Consider the following 14,957-nt stretch of genomic DNA (forward strand, 5'->3'; position numbering starts at 1 on the left):
CCAAATGATGCTAGCTGATCAGAAACATATTACAACTTACCAAGTTGGCATATCACCAAACATAAGCCTATAATAAAACAAATTATTAGAGATATAAAAACACACATTCTAAAATATAAGAAATACATTAGTTAGTTGAAGAAAATAGCAATAACTGAAGATAAATACCTGCTAGAATTGTGAGCCTGGTCATCTTGAATGTAATTCTCACAACTTTCCTGGATTACTATAAGACAAAAAGTGAATCAGGGGCTATGACTGAAGCAAAAAGAAAAAGCTACCATTTTCAAGATAATCACATTTAAAATGATATGTTAGAGGGATTGTTTTCCTGTGTAAACTCACCTCGAGACTGAATAAGAGACCCGAAGTTTTCAGTAAAGTTTGGCCTTTTATATAGTAGGTTGTGTGCAGATAAAAAGGGAGGTGCCTTTGAAATTGGGGTAATAAATGTAATCATTATTAGGAGGAGATAACAACCTGCAAAGTCTGAACGACATGTAGGCAATAGTTTAGTCATTGTACCCCTCTCGTCACAGGACGCACTCTAATATGAATCTGTTATAATTTAGGTCAGTGAAAAAATCATTCATTATCATATCTTCAATCAGCCTGAACAACCATGTAGAGTCCTGATATTTTATCTGTGTTTGGCTAAACATCTTATTGTTGTTGTCAAGGTAACATGACTAAAGCTTAAAACAATGACTTTTATATCATATAATAATCATTTCCATGTAGTCAACTAAAAATGAATAGCTGACATTAAAAAAGAAATTAATAATTTTGGCCAGTATAACCCAGATATTGGCTGGTTTAGGGCTCAGTTTCATATTGGAGAAATAAAATACCTGGATTTGATTTTTGCTCTTGCTTTGACAAAATAAGTAATCTGAAGAGATTGGTCATTATTTTACACATTTGAACTACTGAATAACTTATTATGCAGACAATTGTTGATTTTGTTGAACAACAGTTATGCAATACTAATTAAAAAAAATGTGGAGACACCTAAATTAATCAATAGGCAAGTAAACTAAAAATTATTCATATGTTTACAGTATTTCCATCAAACAAACACACCTTTTCTATGTTTTAGGAATAAAATGTACATCCAGCATAAAATAAAACAATAAATGTGTCATATTTAAAATGAAACTGAACATGGACATACATAAATAAAACCATAAATAAATGAATAAAATGATCACCTTGCGACATTTACCCATTTAACAGATGTCCATAAACTGAGATGCATTATGAAGTAGCTTTAGCTACCTTTAACTACAGATTTTGACTATCCTGTTCTGGTTTGTAGATCTTCACTTCTTTATCTTTTTCTTTTGTTAAGCACCAACCATGAACATTGACCATCAAGATGTTTTACTACTGGCAACCTGTTTTTACACTCCACAATAACCCTCAGCTGACACCAGTTGAGATTATATCACAAGGTGATACAGTCACACAGGAGAGACAATTATGTGTCACACAATACCACTTGCACAACTAATAAAATACCTAAGTAATTACTAATACTATGACATTGGTAAGCAGCAGCTACTGATGAATTTCAAATGAAAAAGAAAATATTTACCACAATATTTAAATGAACAGTTTTGAACAGTTATATAAAAGTTCACTGTTGTTAATTGATCATCTGTGGTCTCCAACTATATTTACTGATTGCTGGTTATTAATTAACAAATCTTACATAATAATTTATTATTTAATAAATTAAATTGCTTTTGCAAGGTTATAACAAATTACCATGTAAAGTTACAAAAGGCCATAGTGATGATATAATACTATTTTTTATGACCAGCAGTCATAGAACCCCTTTAAATTTACAAAGACATGAAATGGGTAACACTATCTCAGTAATGAAGTGGTGCAATTGACCTGCACATGTGAACTAGAATTAATAATTAAAACTAAAGTACTTAAAATATTCTTTTCAAAATTGAAGCAACAAATATTCATTTTGATAAGCTGCCCGTAGTCAGCTGGGATAGGCTCCAGCTCCCCCGCGACCCTGACGGATAAGCAGTATAGAAAAGGGATGGATGGATGTTAGTTGTATAGTAGTTAAATACTAGTTAAATACTTCTAGCTGGTTAAGGTTTTGGTAACATAAAACAATTATGACAGGAAATAAATGTAAATAAAGTCTAATGCAAAATATAAAGAAATCATGTACCAAAAAGAACGGCATCAACTGGGTCAACATCGTCCTTGTGAGCCCAAGACCCAGTTACTTCATTCTTCCTTTTTTCTTTTTTTTGGGGGGAGGGGGGTTTAATAGGTGATAAGGAAGAACAACACATTTGATGTAAAATGACATAGTGATGCAAAAATGATGCAAATGATGCAAAATGACATAGTTGCATTGTTATGGCTAAACAGTAGTTGCGATTACTACTGTTTAGTCATAATCTGATTTAATTCTGTTAAGACTCAGTACAGCTACTACCATTATTGTTACTACTATTGTTATCAAAATCACCATAATACCTTCTGTATACTTCATTGTCATTATCATTATCTACATTTCGATACTTCTGGTATTATTACTGCTGCTATGCATCTCTGCTTGTGTGCTCCTTCTCTCACACCCCACCCCCTCTGCCCCTCTGCCTCTCTCTCTCTCTCTCTCTCTCTCTCTCTCTCTCTCTCTCTCTCTCTCCCTCTCTCTCAACCCAACCGGTCAAGGCAGATGGCCGCCCATCTTGAGCCGGGGTCTGCTCTGAGGTTTCTGCCTTCTAAAAGGCAGTTTTTCCTCACCACTGTCGCCAAGTGCTTACTCAAGGGGGAATGTTGGGTTCTCTGTATTTACAGTTTAATTAAAGAGTTTGGTCTAGACCTGCTCTAATTGGAAAGTGTCATGAGATAACTTTTGTTGTGAATTGGCGCTATATAAATAAACTGAACTGAATTGAAAATTATCACCTGACCCATTGTGCCCGAACACTGAAATTATAATTCTTTTGCTTTTGGATACAGCATATGAACAGGGATATCACATAAGAAAAATCACTATGTAATGTCTTTTGGTACTTAATTTGAAATGGTCCTCTGAACAGAAATCTGTCTACTTTTAACAAAGTGACTGACTCTTATGTCAGGGACACAAACTCAGTGCTAAGTACTAAAGTGTGTACTACATCTCATTAAGGCTCAATCTGCTGCTGCTGCATAATATTGTATGCCAAATTTTAGAGTGGGCTTCTTCTACCCTCCGACTGGATGTGCATTTGTTGTGAGCAATTATTGTATGCATTGAGCTATTACCTGCAGTTTTTAGTTCCTCCCAAATCTACAATGACAAAAACATTGCAACTAAATAAAACCTTTTCTGGAGCATCATAAGTGAAAGCAATGCCCAGAAACGCGGTTAGTTTTCTATTTGGGTGTGTTTACCTGAAGCCAATCTGGAGCTGAGCTGGGCGGAGTCTTTTCCTGCTGTCTTCTGCTATCTTCACCTGCACACCTACAAGTCACTGCCTTCAATCAACTCACCTCTTCTTGCTACCTTTATAAGGACCGGTCTCTTCGCTACCCCCTTGCCAGATTGTTCTTGCCACAGTATCAGAACGACCTCTTTTCCTTTGGATTCTGGCTTGTTTTTCCCTGTGGATTAATTTCATATGTTCTTGCCCACGTTCACCTGCTCCCCCAGCTGTGCCTGGACTAGCTCAGCTCTAGCTTCCCTGAAGACTTGTTCCCTGGAACAAAAAAACATGTCCCCACCTTTGGTGGATTTATTTGAGACATGAGACCACTGACAACTCACCTTCCACCTCACTGTTCAGCAGCTCTAGTCAGCGCCATTTGTTCGCTAGTCCTGATTAATCGCTTTGTACTTTCATGAGAACAGTCATTCAGTAAACAACTTTTAACCTGAAGAACTGAACACAGGGAGACAAGGGATAGCATAAGAGAAATCTTCAAAGAAAGTCCAAAAAGATTAGAAGACTAGCCTGGGGTGATACCACAAAGGTGGTGAAGTAGGACAAGTCTTTAAATACAGCAGGAACATGTGTGTTGGCTTGTAGAGAATAGGTAAAAGACAAGGACAGCCCCATGTATTGGCTCCAGGTAACACACACACACACAGGGAAAACAGCCTAATACTTTTCTACCATCTGAAACCCTCTTGGCTGTTCAGACAGAATGAAAGAATCTGGTAAATCAAAAGGCGAAGGAGTGTGTTTCATGACCCACAGCAAATGGTGCAACCCCAGGAATATCTCTACCATTTCGCAATCCTGTACGCTACATCTTGAACACTTGGCTATTGTCTGTCATCCCTTCTACTATCCCTTCAGGGGGTTCTCAGCAGTAATTACCCTAGCAATCTATATCCCACTTGAGGCAGATATGGCCACTGCTCTGATCACACTACATGAGAGAATAAACAGGCACTCACCATCTCGTCTGTGCACAGCCTTCATCGTGGCAGGGAACTTTCCATCCAGTCCAAGCTGGAACACTAAGTTTCCATTTTCAGGGGACTGAATAAGATACAGACATTAGGTTGTTTGATTATTTAATCTTATTCCACTTCCTGTTACAGATATGAGATGTAGTTGAAAGCTCCAAAAATAGTAATTGTAATTGTACCTTTAAATCAGTTATGTTATGCATAGTGTTTTCACGGTCTAGAATGAACGTCCTTACTGAACAACATACGTTTGTTTTGTCAACCATATGGGGATATTTTTTAAAATGTTCTTTATCGTGGTGGGAGTATATGACAACACTATGATCTTAGGATGCATAAAATATTCTAAAGTGCACTTACTGTGGTGAACTCATTTTGATAGGACGTGATGTAGCAAAATTCCAGGAAAAACTTTTCTGAATGTAAACAGTGTCCAGTTGCATGGAGATACCAGGATCAGCCAAGGTCCTTGGCTTAGCTTCCACGTTGGAAATGAGAAAAATCTCAGCCCGTCGTTTTTTTTTTAACCAAAGCGATCATGTGAACGATTGTGGCAGTTAACGACACAGTACGTTTGCACTATGTTTTAACTTGTTTAAACAAAACAACAGAACACAAGAGCAGCATCACGCATGCAGCCGGCGTAAACACACTTTTCAGTTGCCCGCAAAGCCCACAATGCATTGTGGTTTTTTTCCACTCCGCTACGTCACACTTTCGATTCCAATTCAACACGATCTCCACCATGAAACTGTTACCTCCACTTTCTGTCTTTTAGTTTCCTGCCAGTTTTGATTGTATGCCCTGCCGTGATTGCTTTCACCTGTATCTCATTTCACAACATCTAGCCAAGTTAAGAACACTCTTGAGGAGGTAGGTGTGTCATTGTCAAAGTTTACATTCGAGAGACGGCTTCATGAATGTAAATACAGAGGCTTTGTGCTCAAAGCAGAAAAGCCAGATTAGACTTTGCCAGGAAACACCTAAAAAGCCTGAAAACAATATTGACTTATACCAGAATCATGGGAAGAGAAAAATATGAAGAAGGAAAGGAACAGACCATGATCCAAAGCATACCTCATCATGTGTCAAACATGTTGGAGGCAGTGTTACAGCATTGGCATGTATGGCTGAACCAGGTCACTGAGGTTTATTGATGACCAGACTGCTGACAGTAGTAGCAGGATGAATTCTGAAGTGTAGGACTACATTCTCTGCCCAGATTCTGCCAAATGCTAAAAATGGATAGGACACAGCAACCTCTAACAGACTTCACTAATAATATTAAGATACTGTATATATTTATTTTCACTAATATATAGCAACCTTGGTAACCTGAGTGATTTCCTTTAAGTAGCAGAAAAAAGCTTAAGCAAAGATTCTTTGGGCGAAGCTATCTGTAAAAGCCTAAGCCTGCAGCCATCAGTAAGACACAATGAAATGGACCCCTTGGTAGAACAGTCAGGAAAATGGAATATTACAAACAAAGACCAGTCCACAGAGGTTGAGCATCCAACACAGGTGAGCACTCAAACAGATAAAGATGCTAACCCCAGCTGCCTTCCTGTCTTTCCATATTGTTGGCAGTCCTACACAGCAATTCTTGCTGGGCAAACAGATTTAGTTGGTTACAGCTGGGTAGAGAGACTGAGTGGACTGGTTATAGTGGGACATAGAGGCTAAGTGGACTTTTTATAAAATGCACTGAAAAATGACCTTATGACCTCAAGAGGAGTGTCAGGTGTGACAGTTAGTGGTAAAATTTGGTCTAGTCCTATGTTTGACCTAATATCAGTTTGATTTTTTTTTTTCATACCAGCCCAATCCTATTTGCCATTTATTTATGTTTTTAAATTGTCCAGTGCCGTGCTGATTTTATTTTCTATTTTTAGTTGTACATTAGAACTTTCCATGATTAGTAAAATAACCAATAATATTTGATCAACTTGAATAATGTGAATCTGTCTCGTTTGTGCTAAATTAATATCATCCATCGATGAGGCTTGATATCACTCAAAATTTCTTACAGTGTTAAAGAGGATGAAGTCATCACTGTTTATCACTGCTGAGGTTTGTCATTGGCCTTGGCCTCACCTGCACAGGATTCAACAAGTGCCTGTAAATATAGTGTTATCAATACAACACCTGTTTCCTATGGTTCAAGAGTTCATGATATCTTGCAGAACAAACTGAACCTCTTCTTAGCCTCTGGAGGACTTCCATGAGATCCAGGGTACTCCCAGTCCAGATCCAGACCATCAAAACCATGAGTTCTCAGGAATTTAATAGAAGATTGGCTGTGAACATCTGGTGGTTGTGATCATTCTGCCTTTGTCCAAATCTATGCTATATCATCCATTTCTCATATAAACAACAATTTAATTGCACATTTAACATTTGGGTTGTTTTTAAGCAGACATTTGAAAAATATTTTGAGTCAAGGTTCCATCCACCAACAGCCAGTAAGGTCTTTAGACTGGGGTTCCTTTAAAACATGTGGTTTGATATGGTTTGTTTAATGCAGAATATCTTACTTGACTTGTTTATCACTTACTACTTGCATTTGACTCTTATTTGCTCTGGAGGTTATTGAAGGTCTTGGACAGAGTCTTGTCATTTCATTCACAGGTAACAACTCATTTTTGTTGATGATGATGGAAAAAGCATAAATCAGATGAGTGCACAATATCCACATTTTGGGGCATATATTTCCCAGCCCCAGGTCTGTACTGGGACCAGTTGGTGAAGTAGCACACCATCTGTGAGGAAGTTGCTGAAGACCAAATCAGCATTGCACATAATGTCTATTATTTTCAAAAACTATACACACTTTCAAAAGTGTGGTTTTATGACCAAGTTAGAAGTTTTAAGGTTAACTTAACCAGCTGGCACATGACCAGACACAAGCCTAAAGGGAAATGGATTTTATAGATCAGTGTTTCACATCATAGAATGGATAGTATAAATACATCCTAAAATATCTCATCATGTTTAAATGCTAAAATAGTGAACTTGGTCATCTTTATTTGAAATCTCACAGCTTCTTTTTCTCAAATAAAGAAACAAAATGAAGATAATATTATTACATATTCACTGGAACTGATAATTTAAATGTGTTACTTGACTGTAACTACTATACTATGAACTCAAAGCATGTGGCCCATTAAACACTTTTAAACAAGTGCTTTAACAACTCCACTAATTTGAACCATCATAATTTCACTTTAGAGCATGTTGCTCTTATTTGAACCAAACAATATAAAATCTATAACTACCTTACGGATTTCCCACGTGAATGTATGTTGTTTCTGCAAAAAAACAAAAACAAAATTTTTACCAAAGAAATATCTTAATCGAAAGGAGCCAGTTGAGGTGGCTCGGGCATTTGTTCCGAATGCCCCCTGGACGCCTTCCCGGGGAGGTGTTCCGGACATGCCCCACCGGGAGGAGGCCCCGAGGAAGACCCAGGACACGCTGGAGGGACTATGTAACTCAGCTGGCCTGGGAACGCCTTGGGGTCCACCCGGAAGAGCTGGAGGAAGTGTCTGGGGAGAGGGAAGTCTGGGTATCCCTGCTCAAGCTGCTGCCCCCGCGACCCGGTCCCGGATAAAGCGGAAGAAGATGGATGGATGGATGGATTAATATCTTGGATTGAACTTTGTGGACTTTCCATGCATTTGTGCTGTAAGGACAGGCCATAAGCCCCAGGCTGAAGGTGCGACCTTGCCTGGATAATGCAAGAATTTAGCTTTCACATTTCCAATCCAACTCTAAACACGAATGCAGATTTTTTTCTCAGCTTTGAGGAAGCAGTGGCTATAATCTAAATTAATTTCCTAGAAAGAAAAAATAAATAAATAAAAGGAAGCTGGGTCATAATAAACTGTATCTCTGGAGTTGCTGCTGGAGCAGCTCTTGGAAACATAAGTAGAAACAAAGAAGTGATATTGCTCAATTCCCAGTTCAAGCTCATATTCAGATCTTAGAATGAACCAATGCATATGATTTTTCCTGCTCCTCGTGTACATACCACAGTGAAACAGAGGGGGAATCAGTCCTCATTGTGTATCATGACAGGGCTGTGGACAATGATGATATGTTGACATTGTTGTAGGTACAGAAACAGATAAGATAAGTAATACCAGACTTGTACTGACAAATGGTGATAAGCTACAGTATATGGTATGACAGCATATTTCTGTGCCAGATATGGGGCACATTTTAGGTCATAACTTGGGCTCAAGCTGATCAGTGCTCTACTCCACAAGAAAATCTGTACCTTCAATTCAAATATATTTTATTATAAAAATTCAACAGACAGTAAAGAAATAACATATTTACAATGTGTTACTCTGGTCTCCCAGATATTCAAATAGAGCTATGTTTCTGTCATTTGTGTGCAGGTGTCATTGATTATTATCACAGAAACACAGCTCAGCAGGATACACACACACTGGCTGATTTCATATCAAAGAATCAAAGTCCTGCTGCATAAATTCTACTTTGATGTTCAGGGGTGCTCCAAATGATCTGCCAGTTAAATAGTTTGATTGGAGGTCTCCATAAAGACCAATCAGCTGTTTACCCCTTCTTCCTGTTGTTGAATAAAGCTAGGCTAACTCCCTGCCGTCACTAGATTCGTTCTGTACTGATATACTGTACACAGATATGAGACTGGGATCAAGGCTGTGATAATACATTTGAGCACAAATTATGATCCTTTTAATTAGATAACATTGTTATATAACTCACATTTACGTATGTGGGATGTTCGAGTTTCATCTGATCTAAAATGACTTTATATCTGTCCAAACTGTTTCATAATGAACGGCTCATTTAAGAGAGAGGAAAAGATATTGTCTTATCTTTGCTGTTGAAGAGGCTGTTCTTGAGTCATTAACATTTATCTAAGCAACAGCTGTGTAAAACTGCTGCTCTTTGTTCATGTTTTACTTTTTGATCTTTGAAAAAGTATGATTATTATTATTATCATTGTTATTATTTTTGTTGTTGTCATATTCTTGGGATGTGTAATATATTAAATAAAGCATAAATGACTAAAGAACAAATGAAAAAATCATAATGAGAGGCCGCTCAGTTGTGCAATTTGATGCATTCAATGTTTTTATTGGGTTTTTACTGGGTACAGTATATTTATTGACATGTGTTATCAATAACATAAACAAGCAAAGGCTTTTAGTGTTGGGTGGTACAGAGAATATTCACTGCCATAAATACAGTCGCATAAAGTTACTGAGTCAATCCACGTTGCTACAGCCTGCAGTATCATTAAACAGTGCTGTGTTACAGCCTAACCCATGAACTGAAAGCAGTGAAATACCTTCACACCTGCAGTAATAAGAGAAAGTTAATGCAGAGTATCTCATGCACAGTACAATAAAGGAGGCTTTATGTGCTAAGGCCTCACTCATGATTTGACCCTGTATTGTCTAGTGAGTCACTGGCCCAAACTATATCTGCTTTTATAACAGTTTATGTCCAGTTCAGGACTGTTCCTTGGTTTAAACAGTAATAAACCTGTTAACAGAGAGCTTTTGAACAGAGGCTTAGTCAGCATTTTTATTAAATGTGAATAGGCTGGTAGCCAGTATATGTTGCAATAGTAATTTTAAGCATGGGGTTAATGCTGGGGATCTCAGGATGAATATGAATTAACAGTTTGAGGGAACATGAAGTGTTGTGTTGATATGATGAAGTCTCTTCCACAGTGAATGATTTTTAAAGTAGCATTATCTACTCACTTTTATATCCCATAAAACACTTGAGTTTCACAGTAAAACAGAGATGTGGCATTCTCCTGAAATTTTTAAGCTGCTGGGGACTTCTTTTAAAATATTAAAAAAATAAAAAAACAACCAAGCCAAACCAAACAGCCCAAGCCCCAAGAGTGAAGATTTTGGCTGTGTAAATAACATCTTTTCAAATCAGTTTAGGGTCTTGGTGCTTCCAGAGACTTGGATTACACTGCAAGCTGTTTTATGTATGTTTATTTTTATTTGTTTTTAAACATTCCCCTCTGCTTCTGTTGTTGATGAAAATGCTGTAACAATTTTTCACTGTGAAGACTGAGAAATGTTTTGTGCCTGAAGAACCTAAATCTAATTTTACATCAGCACAGGAATGAATAGATAGTGACTGAATTTTTATTTTAGGGCTACTGTTCCTCTAATGTCAAAGTGCAAAATTCCAATTCACACTGAATGGGTCAAAAGTCAAGGCGTATTTTTCACTCATGAAAGCATCAGTTACAGTGTCTGTATTATATATCATCACTCAAGACAATTTTAAATGTAAACAAGACAAAATATACACAAAGAAAAGTACTATAAAACAGCATATTTGTGTAATTCCATCATTTGATCAACAGTGATAAGAAAGTAAGTTACAGTGTGCTCAGAATGGTTACATCAAGCTAGCTTTATAAAGAGCCACCTCTTGTGGTTGATCCTTTATCAAAAAACCTTAAATTTATATTTTTACTTTGCAGAAATGTAAATCAACAATTATGAAGAATTAAGGAGTTTCCATTAAGGGGTCTGCTTGATCAGCAACAATGTTTAGATAGATGGTACGTGTCAAAGTAGCATCCATATGAATGGCAGGACCCAAGGTTTCCCAGCAGAACATTACCCAAAGCATCACTGTGCCTCCGCCGGCTTGCATTCTTCCCATAGTGCATCATGGTGCCATGTCTTCCCCAGGTAAGCAACCCACACACACCACACGCCATCCACACGATGGAAAAGAAAACGTGATTCATGAGACCAAGTCACCTTCTTCTGCATCCAGTTGTGATGCTCTTGTGACCATTGTGGGTGCTTTTGGTGGTGGACACGGGTCAGCATGGGCACCTTGACCTGTCTGTGCCTACACAACAAAATGCAATGCACTCCGACAAGCCTTCCCTCCTCAACTGCATCCTTGGTTGTCCATAATCCTGTCGCAGGTTCACTGGTTTTCCTTCCTTGGTCTACTTTTGGTAGGTCCTCACTGCTGCAGACTGACAACGTCCCACATGATCTGCAGTTGACCCAGTCATGTAGTCATCACAATTTCGCTGAAATCGTGTGCTTTGAACACAATAACCTCAAGGACAAAATGTTCCCTTGCAGCCTAATATTGCTGCCTGAATTTCCCTTCAGGGATAAATAAAGGAATTCTGATTCTGATTCTGATATCAAACTCACTGCCGGGTGCCATTGTAAAGAGATAATCAGTCTTATTCACGCCACCTGTCAGTGGTCATAATGTCATGGCTGATCGGCGTAGGTCATGATCTATGTGGAAGTTGTGCAGAAGAGAAAAGCACATTTGTGAAAATTTTGTGGGATTGCTTTGTTGTCCACACATTTTGCTAAACAATGGAAGAGAGGTTGAGGCTCTTTGTTCCTCGGACACAGAGGCTCTACCTTTTAAATGAGAAGGATGAAGCTGAGGGAATTGCTGAGACTCAGTTTAAAATACTAAGTCTGGGAATGACATCAACTCTGAGACTTATTCTCAGGCACTGGAAAAGTTCTGAAGCCCCCTCTTTTAGGGAATAGATGAGGACACTGGCAAGGACAATGTCCTATGAGGACATTGTAGCTCTCTCACTAATAGTTCACCTGATCTTCTCCCTCCCTTGGTTGACTTTTTCCTTTATTCTAAATGTATGATTGTGAATTTGTGATTATTTGGCTAAAGATTTGTCTGTCTACTTTTTATGTGGTTGAAAAGTGACCTCCATTTACATAACCAGTATTTAAATGTCACTAGTGCAACGTGCAATGATGTCACCAGTATGCAAATGAAGTATGACTTCACCTGACCAAAAACTCCTTTAGCCTTTTTCTAATTTTTCTAATATCCTGTCTTTATCTTAACAACAAAGCTCAAATTCAAAATAAATGAAGAGAGAGGGGAGATGGCAGTGACAGTGATGACAGTAAATTTGGCCATAGAGCAAGCCACTGTCTAAAATGTTCTATAGAGAACAGTTCCACCACCTAGTGACAGAACATGGTCACATCACCCAGATATCTCTGTAACATGTTTGCCTTGTGGGAAGCATGGTGGTGCAGTGGTTAGCACTGTTGCCTCACAGCAAGAGGTTAACAGTTTTCCAGGTTTGAAACCTGGTCTGGGTCCTACTCTGGCTTCCTTCCACAAAACATGCATATTAGGTTAATTGGCCTCTCTACATGAGCTACTCAGATGTGCTCAGCACAGGCCCTTGTTTGACTGAAAATCAAATGGAACCTCTCCAAACAGCTCTTGTCTGTGCAGTGTGTCAGTTTTTCATTTATCGATGAATCTTGAAATAAAAATGTTGATGGTCAGAGGAATCTGAGCCAGATTTTCTGAAAAGAGGTATTATTCTGTCTATGACAGATAAAATTATTCCACTTTGGTGTTGTATGTAACACATCAGGGGATAGGGTGGCACGGTGGTGCAGTGGTTAGCACTGTCGTCTCATAGCAGTCTGCGCCCTTCTATGTGGAGTTTGCATGTTCTCCCTGTGCCTGCGTGGGTTTTCTCCGGGTACTCCGGCTTCCTCCCACAATACCAAAAACATGCACATTAGGTTAATTGGCTACTCTAAATTGCCCCTAGGTGTGAGTGTGAGAGTGTGTGGTTGTTTGTCTTTGCGTGTTGGCCCTGCGATTGACGATTGACGACGCCCGTAGTCAGCTGGGATAGGCTCCAGCTCCCCCGCGACCCTGACAGATAAGTGGTATAGAAAATGGATGGATGGATGGATAATTTTTTTCCTGTGTACTACCCAAATATAAGACAAATGTAATAGCTTAGTCAGAGACAAATGCTTTAAAAAATTGTTTTTTTTCCTCTTTTTTTTTTTAACATGTTATGTTCTATTCATTTAGTTTATGAATCCCAGTTTTACAGAATCTGAGCAACAGGTCTGACTCTGCTGAGAGAACTAACAATATGTGAACTATAACAATAAGTGACAACATAAACATGAACGTGAACATGAATTCTGTGGAAGTAATTCACAGTCTGTTTTGTGTGTCTCATGTGAAAACCGCCACTAAAGTCTGAAATAATATTGAAATTAGGTGTTGTCTTGCAGTTTGCATGAGGCTGGGAGAAAAGTAGTTCCGGTGATTTCTTCACTTACTGTACAAGCATACAGAATGGCCACAGAGCTGCCATAGTGTCATGAACTTGGCTAGGTGGAACTGGGACTCAAAAGCATGACTCGAATCGGTAGAGCAGTAAACAAGGTTTATTCCAGGCAGAGGTCGGTACACTGTGAAGGAGTCAAACCAGGCAAAGGTATCCAAAATGTGAGGCAAAAAGGCAAGGTCAAAAAACAAGCAGGGATCAAACACTAAGAAGCTATGACTATGACTGTGAAAAAACACTGGTATGTGAGGCTGTGAACATCGACGAATTGGCAACGAGACAAGACACAAGAGGGTATATATGCAGGACTAATGGGGAGTGATTAGTCGACCAGGTACTGGATCCCCCAGGCCTGACAGCGAGCAGACAGGAGCTTCCGGACTGTGAACACTGGGTCCCCATCAATAATCCGAGCGGGTGGAGGGGGTTTGGCCGGAGGGACGAGAGGACTGGTTCTGACGGCTTTGACATGGCTGACATGAAACGTGGGGTGAATCCGCATTGACCTTGGGAGCTTCAGCTGGACAGTGACCGAGTTGATGACCTTGGCGATGGAGAACGGACCAACAAACCTGGGAGCGAGCTTCTTGGACTCCACCCGAAGTGGCAGGTTCTTGGTGGATAACCACACCCTTTGACCATTCCTGTAGTGAGGGGTGGGAGTCCTCTTACGGTCTGCGGCTGCCTTGTAGAGGTTGGACTGCCATTGGAGGTTCTGGCAGGCTCGCTCCCGTTCTCCTACAACGTCTCACCAAGGCCAATGTGGATGGTACCGAGGACTGGGTGGACTGGTGTGGGTGGAAACCAGATGAGAGGCTGACAGTGGCACCGAGCAGGCTGCAGAACTCCCTCCAGAACCGCAAGATGAACTGAGGACCACGGTCAGAAACAATGTCTACAGGGAAACCATGAATTCGGAACACGTTAGACATCATGGCCTCAGTCGGAAATGGGCAAGGGCCTGAGTTCTCCTGAGGGTTTCTGATGAGAAACTTTATTACTGACACACACAGAGCAGGCATTGACATAATCTGTGGCATCCTGAGTCATTTTGGGCCACCAAAAACGTTGTTGTACCACAAACAATGTCTTGCTGATACCAGGGTGACCGACAGTCTTGTTTGTATGGGCCCAATGGATCACATCTCCCCTGAGACCCTGAACCACAAAAAGTTTGCCTTCGGGGCACTCGGGGGAATGGTGACACCCTTGACTGCAGCTTTAATTTTCCCCTCTACCTCCCAAGATGGCATGGCCACAAAACAGGTTTCAGGTAGGATGGTTCTGGGTTCGGATTCAACATGGTCATGACTAAACATTCAAGAGAGGGAATCCGGTTTCACATTCTTAGAACCAGGT

General features: G+C 39.5%; 1 long non-coding RNA gene across 1 annotated transcript; it reads right to left on the reverse strand.

The window, feature by feature from the left end:
- Positions 1-4: 4 nt before the first annotated feature.
- On the reverse strand, positions 5-901 carry LOC124054858. Its single transcript, XR_006842493.1, has 3 exons — positions 346-901; positions 169-226; positions 5-67 (listed from the first exon to the last, which is right to left on the reverse strand). It is a non-coding gene; the product is annotated as an uncharacterized LOC124054858 (long non-coding RNA).
- Between the last annotated feature and the right edge of the window lie 14,056 nt (positions 902-14,957).

Source organism: Scatophagus argus, chromosome 3, assembly GCF_020382885.2.
Source record: "Scatophagus argus isolate fScaArg1 chromosome 3, fScaArg1.pri, whole genome shotgun sequence".
Taxonomy (NCBI): Eukaryota; Metazoa; Chordata; class Actinopteri; family Scatophagidae; genus Scatophagus; species Scatophagus argus.